Genomic DNA, 22,274 nt, shown 5'->3' with positions numbered 1-22,274 from the left:
TTAGAACTTGAACTTAATTGAGATCCGGGCTAATATAATACGGGTTTAGGAGCAGGTCGTCCTAGGTTCGTATCAGGTTTGAGCCCCGAGTCAATCGACAGACCGGCTCTCACTGTTCCACATCTGACTGAGGCGCATCGCTGGCCCCCATCCGGTTCCCTCCCAACAATTTCAAGTACTCTTTGACTCTCTTTTCAAAGTCCTTTTCATCTTTCCCTCGTGGTACTTGTTTGCCATTGGTCTCTCGCTCATATTTAGCCTTGGTAGGAATTTACCGCCTGATTTGGGTTGTATTCCCAAACAACCCAGGGGACTTGAGTCTGGTCCGCCGCTGAGGATGCTTCTTTAGACTACAATTCGAACACCGAGGGCGCTTGTTAATACGGGAATCCTTGTAAGTTTTTTTTCCTCCGCTTATTGATATACTGAAACTTAGCGGGTAGCCCGCCAGGTTAGGTTGGAAATGCATAACCAGCGGTGCATAGGGGTCTCTATAAGGCCGCGACAGCAATTCGTGCATGCAGTGAGGAGTCGAGGGTTGGACAACCACTGATTGCTATGGCACTCATCGCCAGGGACCTGCGTTTTGGCCAGCCGCGGACCATGGCACACGTTTAAATACTCAAAGTTTCATATCCGAAGCGAGTTTTTAAGAAACCATTCACGTTTTGGCCAGCCGCGGACCATGGCACACGTTGCTTTACATGGTCGTATCGATTGTTTGAAAGGTCTGAAAAAGAATGTTGTTATAGGGGGATGATGCCCGTTGGGACCGGATCCAAATGATTAGTGCACTGTTCAAGGCAACATCACAACATTCCTTTGTAAATGAAAAAGAATAATTTATTTGAGTAGGAAATAAAAGACATTTTGTTCAACCATAGAGAATTATTTAATTTTTACATGTCAAATAATTTACATGATATATCAAAACAATCGTTTCTAGGATTTAATTATTCCTAAAAGTGAATTCATCCTTTTCTCTATTTATGTTGTGGTAGTTTAATTTGGTAATAGAAATAAAGATAACAACGAATAGAAAGAAATGAATGGTCTGGATCGTGTATCAATGGCCAATCTTCAGTAGAAGAGAAGGTTTCATGGGAACAATTATTTATTTCTATTTTAGCTTCTCTTTTTCTTTTTTTTTTTATGATAAAAAGATATTGGAACATCAACTTGGGAGAGATGATGGGAGTAGGAGTTCATTTTGGTCATGGTACTAGGAAATGGAATCCTCAAATGGCACCATATATCTCTGCAAGGCGTAAAGGTATTCATATTATAAATCTTAACAGAAATGCTTGGTTTTTGGCAGAAGCTTGTGATTTAGTTTTTGATGTAGCAAGTAGGGGAAAACAATTCTTAATTGTTGGTATAAAAAACAAAGCAACAGATTTAGTAGCACAGGCTGCAATAAAGGGACTAAAGACTTCATAAATTCAGAACATAAACTTCATAAATTTAGGGACTTGAGAATAGAATAAAGACGAGGAGGCTTGATGCGAATCCAGCAGAACCCACTCAACCGACAACCCACTGGGGTGCCAACCTGATACGGATGAAGATCGGACCGATCACTAGTGCTCAAGCTAAGAAGTTTAGGGACAATCTTGTTGCCTTCATCCAGGGAGTAATTAATATTCAAAAGGGCTTGTCCATACCTAAAGATCCAAGACCTATCTTGAGCATACAAGTGGTGGAAGCCGGTACGGACCCAGGTAGCAGTTTTAGTGCAATTATGGAGGTCGGGAAGCATGAAATGGTTCCAATGTTTTATGGATTCAATACATATGTCTAAGAGGATATGGAATCAAGTGAAAGCGGCTTCAAAGTCGTCCAAAAAGGGGTTGTACGGACTGTTAGTAAATTTGGCCTATTTTTGCTGTATTTTGTGTTGACTTTATTATATTGTGCTGAGTTGGCTTTTTCTCTTTCTTCCAAGCAAGGGAAACGTGTGGGCCTTCATGATCAGCTTATTTGGCATCCTACAAAGCATATTGAAGCTGATTTGGAGCTCAAATTGGTCAATGCATGGTCAAAGTCAACTTAGTCAAAAAGCTAGTGTTTTAGTTTCCTAATTTGATTCTACTTTTTGTTTTAGGAAATTACCATTCCTTTTTGGTTTTTATATATTTATTTGTTGGAAAAATAAATTTAGGAAAGTTATTATTTTATTATTTTCATTGTAAATTAATTAATTACTAATTCAAAATAAAGGAATTAATTAATCCAAATTAGATTAGGAAAGGAGTGAGAATTTCGGCCACTATAGGAAACTACTTTGTATGGCCAGTTTTCCCTTTGTTTTTAGGGTTTATTTTGTGAATTTCTAGCCTATTTAAAGGCTTATTTTTCAATCAAAATTAAGCTTGAATTTTATACAGAAAATTATTTCTGAGATTGAATTCTCTTTGTTCTCTTTGAACGCCTAAAACACCATTAGTGAATGAGTATTTTAGTTTGAACTTATCAATAGGACATCCATCAGCTATTATGACATCTTCAATATACCAAGGTTTCTAATCACAGGTTGGTTAGGGGTTGAGGTGACCATTAGAACTTGAACATAATTAGATCTAGGCTAATATAATACCGGTTTAGGAGCAGGTCATCTGAGAGTTTGGGGTTTAATACCGATATTTTAGCAACAAATTCAATAAATCTAAGTGTAATCTTTGGTGTATTGGATCCAACCAATTGTACTTTTTTTCATTATAACTCAAAAAGGTGCATGATTCCGCAAATTACTTTTGAATAAATTAAGAAATCATATTTAAGAACAATAGCATTTTGTGATTCATTAAATCTACTTTATTTCTCTGTCAACCAATAATGTGGGATTGTTAACACGGTTAAAGCTAAATCGTTTGAAGTCCAAATGTAGCGTGGTACTCTTTCTACTACTATGTTAATATAGAATATGTTAATCCATAAATGGTTTCAAAGTGTTGGAATTTTTTTCCTATATAAAACACTCATGTCGATAAAAAAATGATTTGAACCCGTTATTTGCATTTGATTGTCAAAATTTAGAAAAATGGATATTTCTCCCCCTTTTTTTTTATCTTTTATATCCAATGTTGAATCGATGACCTGTGTATAAAGTAAAAGAATTATTTGGATTTGGCAGGAAAAAAAAAAAAAAACCAACTTTGCTGACAATTATTTGTTTGGTTAGAAGAGTCCTCCGAATATTATGTTCTTGGATTAGTGATCAGTTTCTATACTTTCGCAAATATGAATAGAGAAAAGAGGCTAGGTTCATTACATTAAAAAAAGCTAGAGAGCTTCCCCCATACATAAGTAATTGGGCGTGAGAGCCAAATGAATCTAAAGATTCATGTTTGGTTCGGGAAGGGATCTGGAAGTTTTGAAATGAATGGAAATATAATCTAGTTTCATTAAGTGATTTATTAGATAATCAAAAACAACAAATCTTGAAGACTATTCAAAATTCGGAAGAACTACGCGGGGGGGTCGTTCAATGATTGGAAAAAACCCAGTCCCGCTTGTGGAAAGTAAAAATGGAAGCGGATCAATTTCAAGCGAATGGATTCTCTGAAATAGAACGAGAATAATTGAATTTGATTAATTCAACTTATAAAACCTTGGAACAATTAGAAAATTACAAAAATGAAAGCATTCATTTTGAACAACAAAAGGCTGTTAATCAAGTTCGACAACAGGTTTTCCAACAAGCCTTACATGGGGCTCTATGAACTTTGAATAGTTGTTTGAACACCGAGTTACATTTCCATACCACCAATACTAATATTGGCATGTTTGGAACGATGAAAGAAATAAAAGGTTAGTCTTTCTACTGCAGGCATTATTTTTCTTTCAAACAAAATTAAAGAATTAAGAAATAGTCATGGTAACTATTCGAGCATATGAAATTAGTAACATTATTCATGAACATATTGAACAATATAATACAGAAGTAAAGATTTTAAATACCGATACTATACTCCAAGTAGGCAATGGCATTGCTCGTATTTATGGTCTTGAAGAAGTAATGATGGGGAATTATTAGAATTTGAAGAAGGTATGATAGGCATTGCTCTGAATTTGGAATCAAATAATGTCAGTGTTGTATTAATTGGTGACGGTTTAATAACACAAGAGAGAAGTTTTGTAAAAGCAACATGACGAATTGCTCAGGTCCCTGTAAGTGAGGCTTCTTTGGGCCGTGTTATAAATGCTCTGGCTAATCCTATTGATGGTCGAGGTGATTAATTGAATCTCCCGCCTCGGGTATTATTTTGAGATGTTCGGTATATAAGCGTCTTCAAACAGGACTTATTGCTATTGATTCGATGATTCTTATAGGATGTGGTCGGCGAGAATTAATTATTGGGGACAGGTAAACCGGTAAAATAGTAGTACCCACAGATACGATTCTCAATCAACAAGGGCAAAATGTAATATGCGTTTATGTAGCTATTGGTCAAAAAGCATCTTCTATGGCTCAGGTGGTGACTGCTTTACAGGAAAGGGGAGCAATGGATTACACTATTATGGTAGCTGAAATGGCCGAATCTCCGACTACATTACAATACCTCGCTCCTTATACAGGAGCTGCTTTAGTTGACTATTTTATGTACCGCAAACAACACACTTCAATTATTTATGATGATCTCTCAAAACAAGCACAGGTTATCACCAAATGTCTCTTTTATTACTCAGACCACCGAGCCGAGAAGCTTATCTGGGAGATGTTTTTTATTTGCATTCACGCCTTTTGGAAAGAGCTGCTAAATCAAGTTCCCATTTAGGTGAAGGGAGATGTTTCGGCTTATATTCCTACTAATGTAATTTCCATTACAGATGGACAAATATTCTTATCCACCGATCTATTCAATGCCGGAATTAGACCTGCTATTAATGTGGGTATTTCTGCATCCAGCGTACGGTTCACAGCTCAAATTAAAGCCATGAAACAAGTAGCTGGCAAATCAAAATTGGAATTGGTGTAATTCGTTGAATTAGAAGCCTTTGCACAATTTGCTTCTGATCTCGATAAAGTTACTCAAAATCAATTGGCAAGAGGCCAATTTTTTATATATTTATTTTCCTTTCACATTTATTATTCGGAAGAAATGAATATGTGGAAAACCCCTTAACTATTCGGGGGTTAATAGAATGAATCACACTTTTACCACTAAATTATACCCGCTCCAATCCAATTATTGTATATAAATGGACTTTTTGTCGAACAAGAAACTCAGGCGCAATCAAAAGATAGGATTAGAAAAAAAATGCATCGTGCACAAATCCATAGTTCCATTTTTTATTATATACATATTTTTATTTCAGTAAAATATCAGTATACAAAAAAAAAAAAAGGGAAAATAAAGAAGATAAGAAATCTCGCTTTGATTCTATATCAAAGCATGTCTTTTTATGACTTTTGTTGTTTCAATAACAAGACTTTTTGTTTTGTTTTCAAACTAATTGTTTTCAAATTAAATAAATCATTTTATCTTATTACGATTGAATAAAACAAAAGAGGTCCGGTCCGGCTAAGTATTGACTAGGCCAAGCCATGAAAATAAAGGGCCTTTTTCGGATGAACTCAAAGAGGTTTTTTTATTTATTATTAATAATAAATATTATTTTTTTCTCATTATTTCTATTTTTTCTTTTTTTCTCATAGAACAGAGGACTATGTCGGCTGTAAAAGATGTGAATTTAACTGTCCAGTGGATTTCTTGAGTGTTTAAGTTTATTTATGGCATGACACAACTCAAAGTATGGGGCTAGCTTATTGATACGTTTCATAAAACCTTACTTCAACATATTTATTTTTTTACCAACAAAAACCCATGCTCAAAATAATATATTTTATTTTATATTTTTGAGCACGGGTTTTTCTGGTCCAAGTGTATCTTGTTTTTACCACAAATGATTTTCCTTGGTTAACGATAGTTGTAGTTTTGCCAATATCTACGAGTTCTTTAATTTTCTTTCTCCTTCATAGAGTGAATAAGGTAATTAGGTGGTATACTATTTGTATATGCATAATAGAACTCCTTCTAATAACCTATACATTTGAGTATCATTTCCAATTGGACAATCCATTAATCCAACTTACAGAGAATTATAAATGGATCCATTTTTTTAATTTTTACTAGAGATTGGGAATAGATGGAATTTCTATAGGACCTATTTTACTGACAGGATTAATCACTATTTTAGCTACTTTAGCGGCTCGGCCGGTGACTCGAGATTCTCGATTATTCCATTTCCTGATGTTAGCAATGTATAGCATTCAAATAGGACCATTTTCTTCTCAAGACCTTTTACTTTTTTTCATCATGTGGGAGTTAGAATTAATTCCAGTTTATCTACTTCTATCCATATGGGGCGAAAAGAAATGTTTGTTTTCAGCTACAAAATTTATTTTGTACACTGCAAGAGCTTCTGTTTTTTTATTAATAGGAGTTATAGGTATTGGTTTATCTGGTTTTAATGAACCAACATTAAATTTTGAAACATCAGCTAATCAATCATATCCTGTAAGACTGGAAATCATTTTTTATATTGGATTTTTTATTGCTTATACTGTTAAATTGCCGATTATACCCTTACATACATGGTTACTAGACACCCATGGAGAAGCACATTACAGTACTTGTATGCTTCTAGCTGGAATATCATTAAAAATGGGAGTGTATGGAGTGGTTCGGATAAATATGCAATTATTACCTCATGCTCATTCTATCTTTTCTCCTTGGTTGATCATAGTTGGTACAATTCTAATAATCTATGCAGCTTCAACATCTCCGGGGCAACATAATTTTCAAACAAGAATACCTTATTCCTCTGTATCACATGTGGGTTTCATATTTATAGGAATTGGTTCTATAAACGATACAGAACTCAATGGAGCCATTTTACAAATAATCTCTCATGGATTTATTGGTGCTGCGCTTTTTTTGTTGGCAGGAATGAGTTATGATAGAATACATCTTATTTATCTCGAGAAAATGGACGAAATGGCTACCACAATTCCAAAAATATTCATGACTTTCAATATCTTATCGATGGCTTCTCTTGCATTACCGGGCATGAGCGGTTTTGTTGCAGAATTGATAGTATTTTTTGGAATACTTACTAGCCAAAAATATCTTTTAATTACAAAAATAGTAATTACTTTTGTAATGGCAATTAGAATGATATTAACTCCTATTTACTCATTATCTATGTTACGTCAGATGTTCTATGGATACAAGCTTTTAATGCTCCAAACTTTTTTTTTTCTGGGCCACGAGAGCTATTTGTTTCGCTCTTTGTACTACTACTTGTAATAGCTGTTGAATTTATCTATGGATATGATGCCAAAAATAGATCGATTTTATATCACCCTTCAATTCGAATTAGCAAAAGCAATGTCTCCTTGCATAATATGGATTCCAAACATTCATGGTCTGGATGTGAGTGAGTTGAATTACTTATCCCTTGGTCTATTAGTGAACTATCCCTCCAGGGGTTGTGAAAGATGTTCCACTAGAAATATTCTTGTTATTGCTTCGACTCATATTCCCCAAAAAGTGGATCCTACTCTAATAGCTCCGAATAAATTAAATACATGCATTAAGATATGAAGGCTTCTTATTCCACAACAACGAAAGCACTTTTTCACTCTTTCATAAACTAGGGGATTTCACTTTGAAAATAAAATGTTCCATACTAATGGATTCGGGTCCATAACCATGGGTTCCAATGTATGAGATCTTGTAGCACTTACCAATCAGGCCCTATCGATTAGTATTACACAAAAGAAATCAATTATAGACACTAATATAATTAGATCTACAATTTGTAGACAAACTTGGGATTTGCAATCCCAGGTAAGATCGGTTTAGGATCATAGGATCCTTTTCTATAAGATAGGAAGGGCTGTTGCACAAAATGTACTTCTAAGTAGTTGCTCCATAGATCTTATATCTATCTATATGAAGAAGAAATCATGTAACGAAAGGTATTCTTATTTATGCAAATGGTACTTCGCACTTAGAACAAGCTTGAAGAAATTAATGATACTTCTTTATCTTTTGAGTTGTTCTGCAGGATTGGTCGCTCAAGACCTTTGGTCTCTACCCTGACTCGATGAAAAACATGGGATCACTTCTTCTGGACTCATTGAGAATGATTCTGATTTAGTTCATGGCCTATTAGAAGTAGAAGACGCTTTGGTGGGATCCTCATGGACAGAAAAAGATTGTAGCCAATTTGATAATGATCGAGGGACATTGCTCCTTCGGCCTGAACCAAGGAATCCCTTAGATATGATGTAAAATAGATCTTGTTCTATTGTTGATCAAAGATTTCTTTGTGAACAATACAAATTGAAATTTGAAGAAGGAGAAGGAGAAGGAGTCCTCAATCCACAACAGATAGAGGAGGATTTATTCAGTCATATAGTTTGGGCTCCTAGAATATGGTGCCCTTGAGGCTTTCTATTTGATTATATCGAAAGGCCTAATGAATTGGGATTTTCCTATCGGGCTAGGTCATTTCGGGGCAAGTAGATCATTTATAATGAAGAGGATGGGTTTCAAGAGAATGATTCGGAGTTCTTGCAGAGTGGAACCATGTAGTACTAGAACGAGATAGATCTTCCAAAGAACAAGGCTTTTTTCGAATAAGCCAATTCATTTGGGACCCTGTAGGTCCACTCTTTTTCCTATTCAAAGATCAGCCCGTTGTCTCTGTGTTTTTACATCGAGAATTCTTTGCATATAAAGAGATGTCAAAGGGGCTTCTTACTTCCCAAACAAATCCTCCTACATCTATATATAAACGCTGGTTTATCAAGAATACGCAAGAAAAGTACTTCGAATTGTTAAGTCATCGCCAGAGATGGCTTAAAACCAATAGTTCATTGTCTAATGGATTTTTCCATTTTAATACTCCATCAGAGAGTTCTCAGTATTTATCAAAGCTGTTCCAATCTAATGGAACACTATGGATCAAATGACAAAGACATTGTTGAGAAAAAGATGGCTTTTCCCCGATGAAATGAAAATTGGATTCATGTAACACGAGAAAGGTTTCCCGTTGCTTAGCCGAAAAGATATGTGGCTATGAAACAGGGATTAAGTGGAACAGAATTGACTGAGTGGTAATGTTGTGGAAACACCCGTTTCTTCCATATTTTGGACCTTACCTCTAAGGAATAATATACTACTACTGAAACATGGAATAGTTGAAATCTTAGATCAAAATTCATTGAGCATTCTCAATATTCAATATTATGCCTTGAAGAGGACTCAAACCTCCACGCTCTTTAGCACGAGATTTTGAGTCTCACGTGTCTACCTTTTCACCACTAAGGCATCTTGAAAGTGAATCATATTCCATGAATATGATATCTTTCTATTGTGATGTATGGAATATACGACAAAGGTGGAGTGTTAGAGTATTTCTATTGATCGGTCATGTCATATAGGCTGGAATCGGAGATCCAATCGCTTCGATTTGAATTATCTGGAGGTTGCCTTATCTTATATTTATATATTACATAAAAATGATGGACAATCAAACCTATTTCTCGATTCAATAAAAGCCCAAATAGGTTAGGTGGATAGGGTCCCAAATAACGAGAGATATGTTAAAAGCATGTGTGATTACGCCTATTCCTAATCCTAAATGGAATGTAATGACGTAGGGATCCATACGTAAATATAGTATCTATTTAGATACGCTCGAATGACCCCTTCTCATAATTAAAATGTATATAACCCTATTCTGGTCTGGTCTGGTATGGAATGAACATATAATCATAAAATCGACTCGATCATCAGATTATAGATTATAAGTTCATAACCCTAGCCCATTCCCATTTTGGGCGGAACAGATCTACTAATTATTTGATTCCAGTTAGTAAAATGGATCTTGAACTAAGAAATAGATTCTAAAAGCTAAAACAGGGTATCTTGAGCAATTTCAATAATTGGGTTCATTGATATTTCTGGTATAGTAGATGTTATGACACATACAATCATACTCAATTTAATGGAATTGTTTGATCTTAAAGGGGATCTTCTATAATTTTACATGTGAGAGGTTATGTCTCAGTTTCGTCTATTCATTAAGAACTTGATTATTTTTAGATAATAGTAGATAGAAACAATGCTCATAAGGAGTCCTATTGAAACCAAGAAATATAGGCATGCCTGCCATCCACACCAGAATAAATGAAGTTTTCCGAAAAAACCTGCTAGTAGAGGAAGACCTCCTAAGGATAAGAGACATAGGGCGAAAGAGAGAGCCAAAAAAGGATATTTCATGTATAATCCTGCATAATCTCTAATGTTATCAATTCCAGTACGTAGACCAAATGATACAGTGTAAGCAAAAGTTCTTAGATTCGTGGAGATATAGAACAGCTTATAAGTTATCATGCTTGCATATCCACCAGTTGAGTCTCCAACAATTATTCCAGTAATTACATATCCAATTTGACCTATGGACGAATACGCAAGCATATGTTTCATGCTTGTTTGAGTAATAGCAATGACTTCCCTAATATAATGCTAAGAATAGCTAGGATTTCCAAAAGAAGATGCCATTCGTTTGATGAGAAATAAGAAGGAATATCAAAAATTCGAGTGGCTGAAGCGGAAGCAGCTACTTTCGAAGTAACAGAAAGAAAAGCAACAACTGGAGTGGGAGAGTTAGAGTCAAAAGGAGGATTCCTCACTTCTTTCTCTCATTCAAAACCATGCATGATACTTTCATCTCGCACGGCTCCTAAGTGATAAAAGAAAGAAGAACTCATCTTCTTTCTTTTTTGATTACTTGCCTCGTGTATGTATAAGAACGAATCCATTTGATTTCTAAAAAGGATTACTAATCCTTAACATTTCAAGGAATCCTTTATCAATGGTTGTGAATGACTAATTGTTCTCAATCTTTTCTACCTTGGTTCCATAAGAGCAAGTCACAAAGATTGAGAAATAGAACCATCTAAGTTGATTCGTTCTCAATAGCCATAAGATGATCATCTTTGGGTGATCCTTTTATCGACAAATGCTCCTATTACACTCATAGTCTCTGAAGGATGAGAACCGACTATGTAGAATCTACATCAAGAATTCAAGTATTGTATACGTCATTAGTCCGATCCTTTGTAGGAACTACCCGTGACAACGAACTTACAAAATGAATCTCTTTATCATAAAGAGATTCGTTGTTCCTGACCCTGCTTCACCTTAATTGTTATTCGAACAAGTAAAAGTTATGTCTTGGTCCGAGTTGGGATAGCATTTCTCTTCTGCAGGTCCATGGAGTTTTGAAAAATCCAAACATCTTAGAGATAGATAGAGAGGTAGGATTTTATCAAATGAACTGCACTCTTTCGTATACGTCAGCAGTCCATTGATGAGAAGGGGCTGGGGAAAGCTTGAACCCAATTCCTATAGTGATGAATATACGCGAAATTGAAATTCCTGGGGAGTTATACATTTGTGTATTGATAAGACCATTCACTATTTCTTGAAGCTCGATCTCTTACCCGGATGAACCATATAGCCAAGAGAAACCATGAACCAAAATAGAAGAGCTTGCCCCACCCATGAGTAAATATTTCGTAGTAGCCTCAGTAGACCATACATCTTTCGTGGTATATCTAGATAACAGGTAGAAGCATAAACTGAAACATTTTGGAGGAATACATAAAGTTGAACATAGTAAAATAAGAAATTGAAAGATTTCATTGAAATTGTTCGTTTGGAAATTTCCCAAAAAGCTAATCATAGGTTCTTCTGTCCACTAGAACAATAGGGTCGTTATGCTCATTACTAAATGATATGAATCCGCCCAAGACCGTTCAACCGACAACCCACTAGGGTGCTGATCCAATACAGATGAAGGTGGGGCCGATCACTAGAGCCAAAGCCAAGAAGTTCAAGGACAATCTTGCTGTTTTTATTGAAGGAATAAGTCATAATCAAGAGGGGTTCTCCATATCTAAAGAACCAAGGCCTCTTTTACTCATACAAGCAATAGAAGCCAAAACAGGCCCAGGTGATGTTTTTAGTGCCAATATGGAGGTCGGGTTGTATGAATAGGGTCCCCATTCGTATGAGTTCAATTCATATGGTGGATGAGTCATAGAAACCAGCCAAAGCAGCTTCAAAGCCGAACAACATAGTGGTTTGTACACAAGGGGAAGAAAGGCCAAAATTTGCTGTATTCTTTGCTGGCTTTACTGTATTTTACTGTATTAGCCTTCTCTCATATTTCTAAGCAAGGGCAACGTGAGGAACTTCATAATAAGCTTATTTGGCATTATCAACCTAGCCGAAAATTACCATATTTAGTTTCCTAATTTGTTTTTACTTTTTGTTTTAGGAAACTATCTTTAATTTTGGATTTGTATTTATTTATTTATTGAACAAATAAGTTTAGGAAAGTTTTTATTTTATTATTTTGTTTGTAAATTAATTAATTCCTAATTGAAAATAAGGGAATTAATTAATTAGATTAGGAAAAAGAAAGATTCGGTCAAGCTAGAACTCTTCATTGTGTGGCCGATTTTTCCTAGGGTTTTTAGGGTTTATTTTGTTTCTTTCAAAGCCTCTTTAAAGGCTTATTTTTCAATAAGCATACAACTTTGATTTGAATTGAGAAAATACTTGTGAGACTAATTATCTCTTTGTTCTTTGGGAACACCTAAAACACCATTAGTGAATTGGTTGTTTTAGCCTGATTTATCAATAGGTTTTTCCATCCCCTATTGTGGCGTCTACATTATACCGAGGTTTCTAACCTTAGGTTGGTTAGGGGTTGAGGTCAATTCCATTAGAACTTGAACATAATTAGATCCGGGCTAATATAATACGGGTTTAGGAGTAGGTCGTCCTAGTTTTGTATCATTTGGTATCAGAGCCAAATTTTGTTCAGGTTTGATCTATCTTTATTTGCTTTATTTGTTTTTGTGTTATTTTGCAATTTTAGCATTAGGTTCAGGTTGCATCCATCCCATACTCTGCATTTAAAAAAATAAAAAATGAAAAAAAAAATCATTCCTAGTTGAATTAGGTTTCCTAGTTTTACTGTATTTTTTGTTTCGTAGTTTGTTGGTTGTCTTTCATCATTGTTCTTTTATTTTGGTTATTGTTGATTTTTCTTTGCTATTTTAGTCTTAAATATATGCATTCATCTATTAAAAAAAAATAATAATAAAAGAGTTTGCGGCAGCATTTTTTTTTATAAAAAAAAAAAAACTGCACATTTGTGTTTATTTGGAGGTCACGGGTTTTGGTGAATTTTTGGATTTGGAATTGCAAATTTGTTGTTTATTCTTGCTACTGCAGTTGTGTTTGATATTCAGTGAGTGAAAAAGAGAGAAAAAAAAAAAAAAGAAGAAGGCTGAATATAAAAAATATATATATATATCGGTTTGTTGAAAATTGGTGTTTGAAGTTTGTTGCTGGAAATTTCTTGTAAGTACTGCTTCATTGATTATTTATTCCATATTTGGAGTTTCTGGAGAGTTATTTTTGCTGCTGGATAATTGAGTTTGAGTGCTAAATTATTTTGATTAAAATTAGTTAAAGGATTTGATACAGAAACTTGAATTACAAAGAACAATAACCAACAACTTTTCTATATTTTCGTTCTCTTTGATTCTTGTTCGTATTTGAATTTATTTTTCTATAATTTTATTATTGAACTCATAATCTATTACCATCTGGTCCAGTTCTTCAAAATTCCAAAGTTTTTTGCTTTATTTTACCTAGAAAAACCGAAAGTAGGTATTCTCATTCCGTTCGGTATTTGTTTATTTTTGCTTGATAAGTTTAATTAAAACATACTTGTGATCTAATTGCTGTGTTGAGAGTGTTTTAATTAGAACTTTGAGATAATTTTTTGAGTGCAAAAAGGCAAGAGAATGTGAGCTTAAAAGAGGGTAAAATCCGAAACTAGTGTGCAAACACGAGTGTCGAGACCTTGTTTGAGTGAAACACGTGAGGGAGTGAATATTGTGAGGATTTATTTTATTATTTTACTAACATGGCAGATTCTAGAATAAGAAGAGGAGACACACCACTGAGAATTAATGAAGAAGAGTCCGTAGGATTTCATGGTGATCCACGAGCTACCAGGAGTGGTGAGCAAACGGATTTGAAAGTTGTTTTGGAACAATTACAGTGGGTGAGTGCTCAAGTTGAGGACATGAATCAAAGGATGGGATGGCTAGAAGTTTCCCAAGGAATGCCAAACACAAGAAATAGGCAAGAATTCCATGAAGGTGGAGGTCGAGGACGAGGAGGCCGTGAGAGATTGAGAGAGGAATTTGAGGAGGAGAATTTCGGTGGAGATTTTGAGGAAGGCATGGATGAAACCTTTGCTGTCCAAGAGAAAGCTGGCCAAGCAAGGTATAGGAGGGAAGAAACAGATGATAATCTTAGCAATGTCAAGATCAACATCCCACCATTCATGGGAAAAAGTGTTCCCGAGGCATATTTGGTGTGGGAAGAAAAGATGGAGATGATATTCGACTGCCATAATTATTCGGAGGGTCAGAAGGTGAAGTTGGTAGCAATGGAGAAGAGTTGGTGATGACTTGATCACAACATGGTGACAAATGAAAGGAGCCATGAGAAAGCGGTTTGTGCCATCACATTACCATAGGTTGCTCCATCAAAGGCTTCAATCTTTGTCTCAAGGAAGTAGGTTCATGGAGGATTATTACAAAGAGATGGAGATGATCATGATGAGGCTGAATATGAATGAGGATAGGGAGGCAACAATGGCAAGATTTCTTGGTGGTTTGAATCGTGACATTGCCAACCAGCTTGAATTGCAACAATACTTGGAGTTGGAGGAGATGTTGCATGTTGCCATTAAACTTGAGCACCAATTTAAGAGGAGGGGTGTAGGGTCACGGCTTGGAGGTGTTTCCAGCAGTGGGAGATTCAATTCAAGTGGCTGGAGAAACAATTCAGCTAATGAAATCAAACCAAAACCGAAAGCTGGAGAAGAAAGTACCAACCAGTCAAAAAGGGAGGCCAAGATCGAATCTATCCAAGCACTTAGAGGTGAGATAAAATCTGATCCTAAACCTAAAAAATCTAGAGAAATAATTTGTTTTAAGTGCCAAGGAAGAGGACACATGGCCAGCCAATAGAAGAATCATGGTATTAAAGGGTGATGGTGAGCTGGAATCTGCAAGTGAAGAGGTGAAGCTGAAACCGAGCAAGAGGAGGATTGCAATGATGATGAAGCCGAACCAGTAGACACATCTAATGCCGAGTTGAGCTTGGTTCCAAGGAGAATACTTGCTGTCTACAAAGATGAAGAGCAGATACAAAGAGAAAACATCTTCCACACTCGCTGCGAAATACAAGGTAAGATTTGTAGCATGATTATAGATAGTGGGAGTTGTACCAACATGATAAGTAATCTTATAGTTGATAAATTAGGCTTGAAAACAATTAAAGATCCAGAACCCTATAGGTTACAATGGTTAAATGATAGTGGTGAGATGAGGGTAAATAAGCAAGCCAAAGTTAAATTTAATATAGGTAGGTATGAGGATGTTGTCTTGTGTGACATTGTACCAATGCATGCCGGACATATTTTACTAGGTAGACCATGGCAATTTGACAAAGATGCAACTCAATTCGGTCGAGAAAATAGTGTTGTTTTCAGGTTTAAAGGGAAGAAAATCAAGCTGGAGCCATTGACTCCCAAGGAGGTCTACAAAGATCAACAACAAATGCAACAAAGGAGGGAGGCCGAAAAACTCAAGGAGAAAACAAGTATGGCACCAACGGCTTCACCATCCTTTCAAGAAGGTGAGATTGAGGTTGCTGATCAAGATTAGCTTTCTAGAACCCAAATCGAGTGGAAAAACCAAGAGAAAGCCAAGAGGGGGGTGAGAAAAGAGAGCAAACCCGAGAGCACCAAAAATCTGGAAATTTCCACCTATGAGAGCCAAACCGAGGGAAGAAAAAGAAAAGAAATAAAAGAGAGGAAAAATCAGAATTTTTATTTGAGTTTTGGGGATATTAATAAGGCTATTGAATGTACGAAACCCTTGCTGATCATGATATATAAAGAAAATTATTTTTTGCTGATCATAATATATAAAGAAAATTATTTTAATGATCAAACTAACCTTGAAGAACTTGAATTGCCAAGTTCAATGATTTCTCTTTTGAAGGAATTTGGAGATGTTTTTCCGAATGAGATTCCAAGTGGACTACCATCTATTCAAGGGATAAAACATCAAATTGACTTTGTCCCAGGGGCTGCCATGCCAAATAGACCAGCATATAGAAGCAATCCCAAGGAAACAAAGGAGCTGCAAAAACAGGTAAGTGATTTGCTTGATAAAGGATATATCCGTGAGAGTTTAAGTCCATGTGCTATTCCTGTTTTGTTGGCACCTAAAAAGGATGGTTCTTGGAGAATGTGTGTTCATTGTAGGGCTATAAATAACATCACCATTAAATATAGACATCCCATTCCTAGGTTAGATGATATGCTTGATGAGTTGCATGGTGCTTGCAAGTTTACTAAAATTGATCTTAGGAGTGGTTATCATAAAATTAGAATGAAAGAAGGTGATGAATGGAAAACCGCATTTAAAACTAAATATGGGCTATATGAATGGTTAGTTATGCCTTTTGGATTATCTAATGCACCTAGTACTTTCATGAGGCTTATGAATCATGTAATGCATCCATTTATTGGTAAATTTGTGGTTGTTTATTTTGATGATATTTTGGTGTATAGCCGAAACTTGGATGAGCATGTGGATCAACTTAGGCAAGTTTTGCAAGTTCTTAGAAAGGAAAGAATTTTTACAAACATGAACAAGTGTGATTTTTGCAAAGATGAGCTTGTTTTTCTAGAATTTGTAGTAAATGCTGCAGGAATCAAAATGGATCAAGCTAAAGTGCAAGCAATCAAAGAGTGGCCGGTTCCTACAAAAATCACCCAAGTGAGGAGTTTCCATGGCTTGGCAAGTTTTTATAGAAGATTTTTCAAGAATTTTAGCACCATTTCCGAACCTTTGAATGAAATTGTCAAGAAGAATGTTGGCTTTAAATGGGGGAAAGTACAAGAAAAATCTTTTAATTTGTTGAAAGAAAAATTGTGTAATGCACCTTTATTAGTTTTGCCAAATTTTTCTAAGACTTTTGAAATTGAGTGTGATGCTTCGGGTGTAGGTATTGGAGCTGTCTTAATGCAAGAAGGAAGACCCATAGCCTACTTTAGCAAAAAATTAAATGGAGCTGCACTAAACTACCCGACATACGACAAGGAGATGTATGCTTTGGTGAGGGCTTTGGAGACGTGACAACATTATCTCATGCCAAAGGAGTTTGTGATTCATACGGATCATGAGTCTTTGAAGTATATTAAGGGTCATGAAAAGCTCAACCAAAGGCATGCCAAGTGGATTGAATTTATTGAAACCTTTCCATATGTGATCCGCTACAAAAAAGGTAAGGAAAATGTGGTTGCCGATTGATTATCGCAAAGGTATGTACTCTTTTCTACCTTAGATGCTAGATTGCTTGGATTTGAACAATTGAAAGAACTTTATGAGCATGATAGTGACTTTGGAGAAATTTTTATAATCTGTTTGAAACATGGATTTAATAAATTTTACATATTTGAGGCGTATATGTTTAAGGAAAACAAACTTTGTGTGCCTAATCGTAGCATTAGGGAATTATTGGTTCGGGAAGGACATGGGGGTGGTTTAATGGGTCATTTTGGTGTTTTTAAAACTTTATCCTTGCTGCAAGAACATTTTTATTGGCCTAACATGAGGAGAGATGTTGAGAGAATTTGTGAAAGATGTTTGAAGTGCCGAAAAACAAAATCAACATTGAAGTCACATGGATTCTACAAGCCTTTGTCGATCCCTACCTATCCTTGGGTAGATTTGTCTATGGATTTTATTCTTGGTTTGCCTAGGTCAAAGACAGGTAAGGATTCAATATTTGTTGTAGTAGATAGGTTTTCTAAGATGGCACATTTTATTGCATGTAATAAAACTGATGATGCATCCAATATTGCTAATTTATTTTTCAAGGAAATTGTGAGATTGCATGGAATGCCAGGAACTATTATTTCGGATAGGGATGCTAAATTCTTAAGTTATTTTTGGAAAACTTTGTGGGCTGAGTTAGGTACTAAGCTTTTATTTTCAACTACTTGCCACCCACAAATAGATGGGCAAACCGAAGTTGTGAATAGAACCTTGTCCGCTTTGTTATGTGCTTTAATTAGTAGATATTTGAGAACTTGGCAAGAATGTTTGCCGCATGTTGAATTTGCTTATAATAGGTCTTTACATTCAGCTACTAAATATACACCATTTGAAATTGTTTATGGTTTTAATCATTTGACTCCATTAGATCTAACCCCTTTACCTTTGAGTAAGTGTGCTAATCTAGATGGAAAATAAAAAGTTGATTTTATAAAACAGATTCATGATTAGACAAAGGCAAATATTGAGAGGAGGACCAAGCAATATGCAAAGGTGGCTAATCAAGGCCGAAAACCAATAGTCTTTGAACCTGGAGATTGGGTGTGGCTGCATTTGAGAAAAGAAAGATTTCCCGAACAAAGGAAATCAAAACTCATGTCGAGAAGTGATGGATCTTTTCAAGTTTTGGAGAGGATAAACGACAATGCCTACAAACTTGATCTACCGGGTGAGTATAATGTTAGTGCCACCTTCAATGTTGCTAATTTGTCTCCTTTTGCTGCAGGTGATGACTTTGATTTGAGGGCAAATCCTTTTCAAGAGGAGGGGAATGATGCGAATCCGCCAGAGGCCGTTCAATCGACAACCCGCTGGGGTGCTGATCCAATACAGATGAAGGTGGGGCCAATCACTAGAGCCCAATCCAAGAAGTTCAAGGACAATCTTGCTGTCTTTATCCAAGGAATAAGTCATAATCAAGAGGGGTTGTCCATATCTAAAGAACCAAGACCTGTTTTACTCATACAAGCAATAAAAGCCAAAACGGGCCCGGGTGACGTTTTTAGTGCAAATATGGAGGTCGGGTTGTATGAATTGGATCCTCATTCTTATGAGTTCAATTCATATGGTCGATGAGTCATATAAACCAGCCAAATCAGCTTCAAAGCCGAACAACGTAGTGGTTTGCATACAAGGGGAAGAACGGCCGAAATTTACTGTATTCTTTGCTGGCTTTACTGTATTTTACTATATTAGCCTTTTCTCATAGTTCTAACGAAGCGCAACATGAGGAACTTCATAATAAGCTTATTTGGCATTCCACAAAGACTATTGAAGCTGATTTGGAGTGCAATTAGGTGAAAGAAGGGTCATTATCAACCTAGCCGAAAATTACCATATTTAGTTTCCTAATTTGTTTTTACTTTTTGTTTTAGGAAACTATCTTTAATTTTGGATTTGTATTTATTTATTTATTGAAAAAATAAGTTTAGGAAATTTTTTTTTATTATTTTGTTTGTAAATTAATTAATTCCTAATTGAAAATAAGGGAATTAATTAATTAGATTAGGAAAAGGAAAGATTTGGTCAAGCTAGAACTCTTCATTGCGTGGCCGGTTTTTCTTAGGGTTTTTAGGGTTTATTTTATTTCTTTCAAAGTCTATTTAAAGGCTTATTTTTCAATAAGAATACAACTTTGATTTGAATTGACAAAATACTTGTGAGATTAATTATCTCTTTGTTCTTTGAGGACACCTAAAACACCATTAGTGAATTGGTTGTTTTAGCTTGACTTAACAATAGGTTTTTCCATCCCCTATTGTGGTGTCTACATTATACCAAGGTTTCTAACCACAGGTTGGTTAGGGGTTGAGGTCAATTCCATTAGAACTTGAACATAATTAGATCCGGGCTAATATAATACGCGTTTAGGAGCAGGTCGTCCTAGGTTCGTATCACTAAACTTGTTGAAGAGATGAAATACAACCAATGTACATCTTTTTGATCAGAGGTTAAATTGATCATTAGAAGAAGAATTAGGCCCAAAATTAGGATACATAATGGGAAAATAAAACTTCCATCAAAGAGAAGCAAATGACAGGCTTTCATAAAAATTCTCATAGAATCGAGAATGACGTTTTCGTTATGTACATGCCAGATCATGAATTAGTAACTGCGTCCAATCTCCAAAAAATCCCAATGTTTCGAACTTTTTGGAATGGAATTTTTATGGAATCCCCATGAATAGGATCAAACCTTATTCCATTGTATTTACATGAGATTCCTCTTTCTTATTCTTAAACAAGTCCCCAGAGGGCTTAGTAGATCCATGATTTATGTTTCGTCATTCCTTTCCTTCTAGTTTGTTTCAAGAAATATATTGATCAATTCTGATTCTTTATTTTTCTATTGATTCTTTTCCGATCAAGATGTATGGATCCATGGGTCTATGTGTCTATATAGATCCCGTTCATGGATTAACGAAAATGTGCAAAAGCTTTATTTGCCTCTGCCACTCTATGAGTCTCTTCCTTTTTGCGTATGCTTTTGGGATGCCCTTAATAACCAATGAATGGCAAGTGCTTTTCCTTGTGTGGATCCTATTTCAATGGGGACTTGATGATGCAAATCCGCCCGTGCCCACACAATCTACAACCCACTAGGGTGCTGACCCGATATGGATTAAGACAGGGCTGATCACTAGGGCTCAAGCTAAGAGGTTTAAGGACAACCTTCATGCCTTTATCTAGGGGTAATTCATTCTCTAAAGGGATTGTCCATACCTGAAGATACAAGGCCTATTTTGAGCATACAAGTGGTGAAAGTCGATACGAACCTGGGTAACAGTTTTCGTGCATTTATGGATTCTGCATAGCGGGAAATGGTGTCAAATATTCTTGAATTCACTTGATATCATTAAAAATTCATGGGAACTGGTCAAGGTCGAAGCTAAGCTGGCCATTTAAGTGGTGTGCACATGAGAGAGAAATTGGCCGTGTTTTGCTGTATTTCCTGCTGACTTTATTGTACTCTGTTGAGTTGGCTTTTTCTTTTTCTTCCAAGCAACGACAATGTTTAGGTCTTCATAATCAGCCTATTTGGCATCCTACAAAGCATATGGAAGCTGATTTGGAGCCTAAATTGGTCAATGATTGATCAAAGTCAACTTAGTAAAAAAGATAGTGTTTTCGTTTCCTAATTTGGTTTCTACTTTTTGTTTTATGAAATTACCTTTACTTGTTGGTTTCTATTTATTTATTTGCTGGATAAATAAGTTTAGGGAATTTATTATTTTATTATTTTCATTGTAAATTAATTAATTCCTAATTCAAAATAAAGGAATTAATCAATCAAAATTAGACTTTGAAAGGAGGAGACTTTAGGCCATATTAGGAATCTTCATTGCATGGCCGGTTTTACCTATTGTAATTAGGGTTTATTTTGTTTCATATTACCCTATAAAATGGCTTATTTTTTAGGAAGAAAACACCATTAATAGTATTCATAATTTATTTTGTAAGATTAAATTTCTCTTTGTTCTTTTGAACACCTAAAACACCATTAGTGAATGAGTGTTTAAGCTTGACTTATCAATAGGATATCCATCACCTATTGTGGCGTCTTCATTATATACTGAGGTTTCTAATCACAAGTTGGTTAAGAATCAGGGTGACCATTAGAACTTGAACATAATTAGATCTGGGCTAATATAATAAGGGTTTATTTGTTTTTGTGTTATTGTGCAGTTTTAGCATTAGGTTAGGGTTGTGTCTATCATCATACACGTTCTGCATATTTAAAAAAAAATTAAAAATTTCCTAATCAAATTAGGTTTTCCTAGTTTTACTGTATTTTTTGTTTCCTAGTTTGTTGGTTGTCTTTCATCATTGTTCTTGTTAATTTTGGATTATTGTTGATTTTCCATTGCTATTTTGGTCTTAATTATTTGCATTATATATTCAAAAGAAAAATAAAACATAAAAGAGAGTTTTGAAAGCATATTGCATAAAAAACCTAAAATTTGTGCAATTTGTTTTTTGTTTGAAGAGTGGTCTCGGGTTTGGTGAATTTGTGGCTTTAGAATTGCAATTTTTGGTGTTGATCCTTGCTACTATAGTTGTGCCTTTTTATTCTTGTTGTTGGAGGCCACGGGGTTGGTGATTTTTTTCTGTTGGAATTGTAATTTGGTTGCTAATTTTTGTTATTGGATTTATGTTTGATATTCAGTGAAAAAAGAACAAAAAGAAGAAGAAAAGCGGAATAATAAAAAAAAAATCGATTTTGTTGAATTTGGTGCTGAAATTTGTTG

General features: G+C 35.3%; 2 pseudogenes; one reads left to right on the top strand and one right to left on the bottom strand.

Annotated features, from left to right (window-relative positions):
* The first annotated feature begins 3,874 nt into the window (after positions 1 to 3,874).
* Positions 3,875 to 9,676, top strand: LOC125420481 (ATP synthase subunit alpha, chloroplastic-like; annotated as a pseudogene).
* Positions 9,677 to 9,929: 253 nt separating this feature from the next.
* LOC125419932 (NAD(P)H-quinone oxidoreductase subunit 2 A, chloroplastic-like) lies at positions 9,930 to 20,128 on the bottom strand (annotated as a pseudogene).
* Between the last annotated feature and the right edge of the window lie 2,146 nt (positions 20,129 to 22,274).

The sequence above is a fragment of the Ziziphus jujuba genome, chromosome 11 (assembly GCF_031755915.1).
Source record: "Ziziphus jujuba cultivar Dongzao chromosome 11, ASM3175591v1".
NCBI lineage: Eukaryota > Viridiplantae > Streptophyta > Magnoliopsida > Rosales > Rhamnaceae > Ziziphus > Ziziphus jujuba.
The sequence above is the reverse complement of the archived record's forward strand: the minus strand, read 5'-3'. Positions and strand labels throughout refer to the sequence as shown.